Raw genomic sequence first — 10898 nt, forward strand, 5'->3', positions numbered from 1 at the left:
AAGCAAGAGAGATTTTCTTGAAAATTTTACTAACTCTCAAATAAATCTAAGTGAAGTAAGAGAGCATTTCTTCAAAAATACTAAAGCCCACCGTGCTCAAAAATATATAAGTGAAGCACTACATCAAATCCATAGCTCATAAAAATTTTAAGTGAAGCATAGAGAGCAATTCTAACAAGTCATGGCATAATTTTGGCTCTCTCAAATAGGTGTGCCCAGCAAGGAATCAAGACTTAAAACACAAAATAAAACAAGCAAAGACTCATATCATACAATATGCTCCAAGCAAAACACATAGTATGTGACGAATAAAAAATATAGCTTCGAGTAAAATACCGATGGTCGTTAGAAGAAACAGGGGATGCCACTCGAGGCATGCCCAAGCTTAGTTGCTTGCTCTCTTTGGATAATAGCTTGGGATGTTGGGGCATCCCCAAGCTTAGGCTCTTCTTACTCCTTCTTCCTTCATCCATCGTAAGATAACCCAAAACTTGAAAACTTCAATCACACAAAACTCAACAAAACCTTCATGAGATCCGTTAGTATAAGAAAACAAATCACTACTATAAGTACTGTAGCAAACCAATTCATATTTTATTCTTGCATTATATCTACTGTATTCCAACTTTTCTATGGCAAAAAATCATCAAAGTAAACCATAGAATCATCAAAACAAGCACACAATGCAAAAAACAAAAAACAGAACCTGTCAAAGACAGAACAGTCTGTTGCAATCCGGATATTTCGAATACTTCTGTAACTCCAAAAACTCTAAAAAATTAGGACGACCAGGGCAATTTGTATATTAATCTTTTGCAAAAATAATTGGTATGTTATTGCTCTCTTTTAGAAATTAGAATTATTTTCGTGAGTGCAAAAGTTTCTGTTATTCAGCAAGATCAAACAACTATCACCCAAGAAGAATCTAAAGGCTTTACTTGGCACAAACACTAATTAAAAAAATAAAAAACACAACATAATAGTAGCATAATTGTGCTAACACTCAAGAACAGAATGCAAAAAGCAAAAATGGATTTTATTTATGGGTTGCCTCCCAACAAGCGATATTGCTTTATGTCCCTAGCTAGGCATAAAGAAAGGATCCAAGTTTCGTCATCTTTGTCCAACTCTTAAATCAAACACTTAGAATTCTCTAGAGATTTAGCATAAAGATTTTCAATGATAGTACTTCAAGGAAAAAATTTCAAGAATTCATTCTTGCCAAAGGGATCTCTTATAACTTCAACAAAATTTGGGTGAATACTAATCATCTTAAGATCCTCTTTACTATTATTACTAGAAGTTTCACCCTTGATCTTAGTAACTTGAGTAGTCTTGCAAATATTTACAGGAGTTTTTTCAATAGTTTTATTAGAAGCAAAAGTCGTGCTCAAATTACTAAAGATTTCTTCCAGTTTATCATTCCGAGATAGACTTTCTTCAATTCTTTCATGAATTACGATTCCCTTTTCTTTTAACAACTTAAAAACATCTCCCACTTTTGACCCAATTTTAGTAGCAAAATTATGCATCTTTTTATCCAAGTTTTCAATATGCTCTGCAGTAAGCATTTTCTTTTCAATAGCATCTAATATTTCCATAACATGCTCAAGAGTCAAAGTTGTATCATTAATCATAAGAGGTGGTGAGCCTACTAAATTTCCCATAGCATTAAAAGCATCAAGAGAGGGACACATCAAGAAATTTCCACCGGTAATCGTATCAAGGATGAATCTATACCAAGTAGGGATGCCCACATAAAAACAACAAAGAAGAACCACGGTACATTGCTTACGGATAGATCTATTATGAGCATTGCAAATTCTATACCAAGCGTCTTTTAAATTCTCCCCTCCACTTTGTTTAAAGTTGAGAACCTCATTCTCGGGAGTGGACGTAATAGAGGAAGTACTTTCCATGATGATAATAACAACAAACAAGATTGCACACAAAAATAGATCAGGCAAGAAAACAGCGAACAAAAAAGAGGATGAATAAAACGTCAAATTTTTGTGAAGTGGGGGAGAGGAAAATGAGAGGCAAATGGAAAATAATGTAAATTGCAAGGAGATGAGATTTGTCATTAGGAACCCGGTATAAGTTGAAGATCCTCCCCGGCAACGGCGCCAAAAATTCCTTTTGATGCAGCTTGAAGCTACGTCGGTATTTCCCCAAAGAGGAAGGGATGAGGCAACACAACGGCGATAGGTATTTCCCTCAGTGATGAGACCAAGGTTCTCGAACCAGTAGGATAACCAAGCAACAATACATAAACGATACCTACACACAAATAACAAATACTCGCAACCTGAAGTATTAAAGGGGTTGTCAATCCCTTTCGGGTAACGATGCCAGAAATTGGCAAACGGACATGAATAAATTGTAGTAGATTGATAGATCGAACGCCAAATAAAATAAATAATAATAAAGTGCAGAAAGGTTTTTTTGTATTTTTGGTTTAATAGATTTGAAAATAAAAGGGCAAATAAAATAGATCGCAAAGGCAAATAATATGAGAAAGCGACCCGAGAGCCGTAGATTTCACTAGTGGCTTCTCTCGAGAAAAATATTAAACGATGGGTAAACAAATTACTGTTGGGAAATTGATAGAACTTCAAATAATCATGACGATATCTAGGCAATGATCATTATATAACCATCACGTCCAAGATTAGTAGACCGACTCCTGCCTGCATCTACTACTATTACTCCACACATCGACTGTATCCAGCATGCATCTATTGTATTAATTTCATGGAGAAACGGAGTAATGCAATAAGAACGATGACATGATGTACACAAGATCTATTTATGTAGAAATAGAGCCCATCGTTTTATCCTTAGTAGCAACGATACATATGTGTCGGTTCCCCTTCTGTCACTGGGATCAAGCACCGTAAGATCGAACCCACTACAAAACACCTCTTCCCATTACAAGATAAATAGATCAAGTTGGCCAAACAAAACCCAAATATCGGAGAAGAAATACGAGGCTATAAGCAATCATGCATATAAGAGATCAAAGAAACTCAAATAACTTTCATGGTTAAAAATATAGATCTGAACATAAACTCAAAGTTCATCGGATCCCAACAAACACACCGCAAAAGAGTTACATCATATGGATCTCTAGGAGACCATTGTATTTAGAATCAAACGAGAGAGAGAGGAAGCCATCTAGCTACTAACTACGGACCCGAAGGTCTACAAAGAACTACTCACGCATCATCAGAGAGACACCAATGAAGTGGTGAACCGCTCCGTGATGGTGTCTAGATTGGATCTGGTGGTTCTGGACTCTGCGGCGGCTGGAATTGATTTTCATCGACTCCCCTAGGGTTTCTGGAATATTGGGGTATTTATAGAGTAAAGAGGCTGTCCGGGGTGCACCCGAGGTGGGCACAACCCACCAGGGTGCGCCTGGGCCTTCAGGCGCGCCCTGGTGGGTTGTGCTCCCCTCGGAATAGCCCCAAGGTGCTTCTTCGGCCCATTGGATGTCTTCTGGTCCAAAAAAATCCACGAAAAGTTTTGCCGCGTTTGGACTCCGTTTGGTATTTGTCGGGGGAAACTGATCCACGAACACCTATGGGGCCGGCGGACCGGGCCCCTTTCGGTTCGGCGGGGGGGCGGAGATTGCACGAAGAGCAGATCGAGGCGAAGCACATGAGCAGTTTACCCAGCTTCGGAGATCTCCGGAGAGATAACACTCCTACTGCTGCTTGTTTGATTATCTTGTGTTCTTGCTCTAGAGAGAGAGAGCGTAGTGTTTTTCTGGGTTACGAATGAGTCGAACTTTGCGAACCAGTCGACCCGAACCCCCTCTACATTGCGCATGGGCCTCCTTTTATACGCTAAAGGGGTCACCGACAGGTGGCAACGCAGAGAAGGGTACAAATGTAAAAAGTGAGGTGGTTGGTACAGTTACTTGTACAGTGCACCCTACCTAACCCTGACGGCAGGGGACAAGGGCATTAAATGCCCGTCTGAGTCGCCCGAACAGTGCAGAAAAGGACCGTTAGGGGCGCCACCGTTCGCCACGATGGCGATCTTGTCAGCTTCGCATGCCACTGCGCACCGCTGGCTGCACAGCCTCCCGCCACGCGCGCCTGGAGAGGCCCCCAGAGCGACACGTTGGTGGATGTGCTGGAGCGTGGGCACAGAGTGGCCGCCTGCCGCGGCAAGCGCCTTGCCGCTGCTACTATCTTGTCGGGTCCGGAAGCTTGTCGCTCACCGGGCTTCGAGGTGCCTTGGTTGGCCTTCCCGGCAAGCTCCTCTTGCCGGGGCCTTGTTGCCTTGCCGGAGCGCGTGGCGCATCGCGGCAAGTTCCTTGAAGTGCCTTGGTTGGCCTTCCCGGCAAGCTCCTCTTGCCGGGGCCTTGTCTCCTGAGCTTAAATGCTTTGTTCTTGAATGGCTCCAAGGGAACCACGGAGGATCTTGGCGTTCGCCCGGCAAGCCTTGCCGCGGGGTGCTGCAACTGCCCGTGCATAAGTTCGGGGTACTAGGGTACCCCTATTCTAGTACACCGACAGTATTGATTTCCAGTGATGTAAAAAACATACAAAAAACAACAGACACTTGGCACTATGTCGATAGTTTAGTTCCAAAAATGACTATAAAATGATTATAAAACATCCAAGAATGATAATATGACAGCATGGAATAATAAAAAATTATAGATACGTTGGAGATGTATCAGTATGATAAAGAGGAAATCATTCATTTTGGTACTGTCAAGATAAGATTCATACTTGTTCTCACACAATGCCTACTATACCCTATCATTTCTACAATTTATATTGAGCAATATAAGCCATAGAAACTAGAAAACAAGCAAATTATGCATTGAAAAAAGAATCTATCAGAAACAGAACAGTTTGCAATGATTTGAACAACAACCATATTTATGCTACTCCAAAAATTCTTAAAAATTAGAAAAACCTAGTACATTTGTATATAAATCTTGTGTAAAAACTTCAGATCAAAATCACGCCTTTGTGATTTTTTAAAACTCTGACAATGAGCGCAAAAGTTTCTGTTTTTCAGCAAGATCAAATCAACTACCACCATAGACCACCCCAAAGGTCTTACTTGGCACTTTATTGAAACAAAAGCTATAAAACATGATTACTACAGTAGCTTAATCATGTGAACACACAAAAATAGTAAGGATAAATATTGGGTTGTCTCCCAACAAGCGCTTTTCTTTAATGCCTTTTTAGCTTGGCATGATATTTTAATGATACTCTTCCAAGTCCAATCTTGATGGTAATTTTTGTTCATATTCTAAAAGATAAAAGTGAAGTTCATAGAGCATTCTACAATTAATATAGATCGACCAATATCAAGCTCAAAATATATAAGTGAATCACGCGAAGCATTCTATAAAGCCATACTCAAAAGATTTAAGTGAAGCACAAATAGCATTCTATAAAGCGATACTCAAAAGATTTAAGTGAAGCAAATGAAGCATTCTATAAATCGATGAAGGACTATCTCATACTAGCATGGTGCATATAGGATAAGAAAATAAAAATACACACAAAAGACGCATATCATGTGAACAAAACAAAAATCAAGGTATACCAATAATTGTTGAAGAAGAAAGATGGGATGCCAACCGGGGCATCCCCAAGCTTAGATGCTTGAGTATCCTTGAAATATTTAGTTGGGGTGCCTTGGGCATCGCCAATATTGAACTCTTGCCTCGCCTTATTCTTCTCATATCGATAACTCCTCGATCTTCGAACACTTCATCCACACAAAACTTAACAAAAACCTTGTGAGATCCATTAGTGTAATAAAGCAAATCACTATGTTTACGTACTGCTATATTTCAATTTCATATTAGCATTATATCTACTATATTCCAACTTCACCATGGTTCATACCCCCCGATACAACCCATAGGTTCATCAAAATGAGCGAACAACGCATAGAAAACAGAATTTGTCAAAAACAGGACAGTCTGTAGCAATCTAGAAGCTTCATATACTTCTGTAACTCCAAAAATTCTAAAAACTTTTGCATAGCAGTACTGTGTAAAAATTTCAGAAACTTTTGACGTTCTAGTAAAAAATGTAAATTCACGCACTACAACCAAAGTTTCTGATTTTGCACCACATGTAGCAAACAAGCAATCTAATCATCCTAAAGCCAAACCTTGGCACATTATTTTTTATAATACAATGGATATATAGAAGGGGATAATTATTTTTGAGAAACTTCCATGAAATTTCTACATTGTTTCCTTGAGCATGAACACAAGTGTTCAAGGTCGACCCTCACTTCTCCAATGCATAACCTTCTAATCACTTCTCTTTTTGAAAAAGTGTTTAGGCATAAGAGGCAAGTAACCCTTTTTTGTATTTTTCATTCTTTTATTTTTTTTAACCCACAACTAAAGAAAACAAAAACAAAAGGGAAAGCAAAATCTACTTAGTGAAGAAAGCAAACAAGCACACACGAGAATATCAACCCCACGCTATTGCTCCCCGGCAACGGCGCCAGAAAAGAGTTTGATAATCCCTAAGTGCAAGGAATCATCGTAGCAATTTCCAGAGGTGGAAGTGATAAGTATGGAGTGTCGAACCCATAAGGAGCTAAAGGTAAGATCAATATTCTCTCGAGTCCTATATACAACTGATACGACTCTACGTACACCGAACGTTTGCTTCCATCTAGAAACGAGAAATAAAACTACGTTGTGGGTATGAAGAGGATAGCTTTGCAATATCGGATAACTAAAATATAAAATTAGGGGTTGTTAACATAAAGTTAGAATATATTATAATATATTACAAATACCGAGTGTGGAATAATGATGGATCGATGTGCGGAATTATCCTAGGCAATTATTAACAAGATTAGTAATCATTATTGCAATTTTATATGAAGGAGAGGCATAAGCTAATATACTTTCTCTACTTGGATCATATGCACTTATGATTGGAACTCTAGCAAGCATCCGCAACTACTAGAGATCATTAAGGTAAAACCCAACCATAGCATTAAAGTATCAAGTCCCTTTTATCCCATACGCAACAACCCCCTTACTCGAGTTTATGCTTCTGTCACTCTAGCAACCCACTATAAGGAAATCATGAACGTATTGCAACACCCTACAATGGGAATCCTTCACGTGTGCATGGCACGGAAGGCACCATAGGACAACACCAAAATAAAACATACAACTCAAACCAATCTAGATCATCAATCAACCCAAAAGACAAAAGAAATCTACTCAAAACATCATAAAATGGCAACACATCATTGGATCATAATATGTGGCATAAAGCACCATGTTCAAGTAGGGGATTACAGCAGGGTGCGGGAGAGTCGACCGCTTAAAAGAGATGAGGAAGGTGATGAAGATGGTGATGTTGATGAAGACGATCACTGCGGCGATGGTTCCCCCGGCGGCACCCCGACGCCACCGAGAGAGAGAGGTGGAGAGAGTCTTCCCCTTTTGCTTCCTCCTTCATGGCATCCCCCTAGATGGGGAGAGGTTCTCCCTCTGGTCCTTGGGCTCCATGGTGATGATGGCCCCTTCCGACTTCCTCCTTCGTGGTCTACGCTGATGATGGCCCCCTCCGGCAGGGTGCTAGAGAGGGCCTAGATTGATTTTTCATGGATACAGAGGCTTGCGGTGGTGGAACTTCCGATCTAGGTTTCTTTCTGGGGGTTTCATGATTTATAGGAATTTTTGGCATCGGTTTCACGCCAGGGGGGTTCCTGAGGAGTCCACAAGGCAGGGGGCGCGCCCTACGCCCTGCACCCTTGTGTTTGCCTCGGGACTCTTCTGGCCTAGCTCTGGTGCTTTGTGGGTCTCCTTTGGTCCATAAAAAATCACCACGGTGGTTCCGCTGAAAACAACGTCAGTCCTGGTTAGTTCTAATCAAATCATAACAAAACCATATAAAATTGTTGTAAACATGGCATGAATACTTCATAAATTATAGATATGTTGGAGACGTATCACTAATGATATGCAAAGCCATAAGCTTGGGGACGCTATGTTTGATGAAGATGATATTTTTAGTCCCCCAAGATTTGATGTGCAAATTTGTTATAATGATTGCATGCCTCCTATTTATGATGATTATATTGATGAAAGTGGGTTTGGAAGAGTGTCAACTCTAGGTAATGATCCCACTATTTTGGAGGGTGTTGAATCTTATTATAATAATTATGAAAGTGGATTTGGAGAGGTCATGACTTTACTTAGTGATGAATCCACTATTTTGGAAGAGGTTTCAATTGATTAGGACAATAAAGTTGTTATGTATGATGATTATGGTGATGGCATGTATGATATAAAGAATAATGATAACCATGAAACTTGTCATCATGATTTTATTTTTCAATTGGACTATGCCAATCAAGTATCTCATGATAGTTATTTTGTTGAGTTTGCTCCCACTATTTTGAATAAGAATAAATTTGCTTATGCGGTTAGTAATACAATTTATATGCTTGTGCGTCATGAAAATAATGCTTTATGGGAAAATTATATTGTCGAATTCATTCACGATGCTACTGAAAATTATTATGAGAGAGAAACATATTCTTTTACATATGCCAATAACATCAAGTTTCCCCTCTATGTGTTGGAAGTTTTCAAGTCATGCTTGTTTTTCCTTCCTATGCTAGTTGATTCTTGCTCCCATAAATTGTTTTCCCACAAAATCCCTATGCATAGGAAGTGGGTTAGATTTAAATGTGCTAGTCATATGCTTCATGATGCTCCCGTTATGTTAAAATTCCTATCTTTTATGTGAGCATCATTGAAATCATCATGCCTAGCTAAAAAGGCATTAAAGAAAAGTGCTTGTTGGGAGACAACCCAACACTATTACCTATTGTTTTGTGTGTTCCCATGATTAAACTACTGTACTAGTCATGTTTTGTAGCTTTTGTTTCAATTAAGTACCAATTAAGGTCTTTAGGATAGTGTGGATGACAGTTGACTTGATTCTGTGCAAAAACAGAAACTTTTATGCCCAGTAACATAATTGTTTAAATTCACTAGAACGTGATAAAATTCTGAATTTCTTTATAGATGATTGATATAAAAATTTCCTACTTGTTTAAATTTTTAAGAATTTTTGGATTTATAGAATTATAGTCATTGTCCAGATCATTACAGACTGTTATGTTTTTGATAGATTATGTTTTCAATGCATAGTTTGCTTATTTTAGTTTTTCCATATAGCTTATATTAAGTGATATAAATTGTGGAAATGATAGGATACAGTAGGCATTGTGTGAGAACAATTATGAATGTTGTCTTTGACAATACCAAGTGAATGGTTTGCTCTTTATCTTTACCTACTAATAAGGCACACATTGATTTTGTCGGGTTTACCATCATGGCATTTTTGCAAACAACTCCATGTCTTTTTATATAATTGAACCCGTAGTCCTATTTTGAATGGCTTTTAGATAATTGAACCCGTAGTCCTATTTTGAATGGCTATCTGCGAAAACATTTAATTTTTGCAAAAAAGACCCTTTAATTTGGTATATTCAACCCAAACTCCATATGTCGGTGGCTCGAATGGCTGGGGGTGCCGTAGCTCCTTGATGCAGAACGGCAGTGGCAGTTGGAGCTTGCTGGGGGAGAATTCGTGTGCAGCAGGGGTTGGGGAGGTGGATCCGGAGACGGGGTCGCTGGTGACTACGAGGAAGGCTGGAGCGCGGATTCGGCTCCTAGGCAGGAAGAAGATAGGGAGGTGAGGGAGAGAAGAAGGGAGAACGGAGGGGCGGTGCGGCGACCTAGGCAGGAGTTCGCCGGAGCAGGGTGACGACGGACAAGCGCGGGAGATAGAGGAATCCAGCGTGGCAGCGGGAAGTCACATGAGGTGGAGGTGGGCCAAGAGAGATCAGATCGAGACCAAGAGGCCACGTGGAGCGCTCGTGGAGATGCGTCGTCACCTCAGGCGGATGACGCCACGGCCATGTCTCCACCGCCCCTCCCACCGCGAGGAAGACTACGCCAAGTGTAACACCCATGATGCGGCTATATCTCCCATGTGTCGAGGCATGACTTAGAGGCATAACCGCATGGTGGTTTAGTCGCAAGTGGGTGTTACAAGTTGGTATCAGAGCCATCCCCGACTTAGGAGCCCCCTGCTCGATCGAATCGCTGACGTTGTTGAGTCTAGAACAAAATGTTTTGAGTCTTAGGATTATATATATCGGAAAGTAGGATTCTTTTTACTCCTCAGTCCCTTCGTTGCTCTGGTGAGGCCTCCTGATGTAGAAGTTTTGACTTCCCTCTCCTCAAATTTCACGAACATTTTTTATGATCACGCGGGTATCTTGGAATCGTTCCGATAGTCTTGTGACAAGAACATTGTTCTTGGTGCCTCCTGACATTTAGGGGTTGTGGCAGTGTCCCGGGGAGTTGAGCTCCGAGGTGTTGTCGTCACAATTTTTTCGTTGTAGTTCTGGAATACCTGAGTTCGCTGACATCAAAAATTTCTTTTATGCAATTGTTGGTGAGATAACCTCGACGCCACCCAGTACTGGGGCGGGAGTTTGGGAGTATTGCCCTAACTCATATAACGGATGCTTTTCGAAGGTTGAGGTACATGATTTCCGAAGGTTTCTTGGTTATGTGTTGAAGGATGGATACATCTGGATGTAGGGATTGTTAGTTTGGGTGAGATATTATGCTTCCCCTGTATCCCCAACACCTGATTGCATAACCAGAAAGTTTCGGGAGTTTATAGGTGGTAATTCAAGTGGCTCCTAGAATATCTTTTCAATAGACACATGATACGATATGGGATCTATCACATGTTTGTTTTCAGCTTATTTTGCAAGCCAATCCTTTGTTTTTGTTTTGAGTTGTGGTATTCGAGTTGCTTCTATGTCAAGTGTTGATTCCATACCTT

The sequence above is a fragment of the Triticum aestivum genome, chromosome 3A, assembly GCF_018294505.1.
Source record: "Triticum aestivum cultivar Chinese Spring chromosome 3A, IWGSC CS RefSeq v2.1, whole genome shotgun sequence".
NCBI classification, from domain to species: domain Eukaryota; kingdom Viridiplantae; phylum Streptophyta; class Magnoliopsida; order Poales; family Poaceae; genus Triticum; species Triticum aestivum.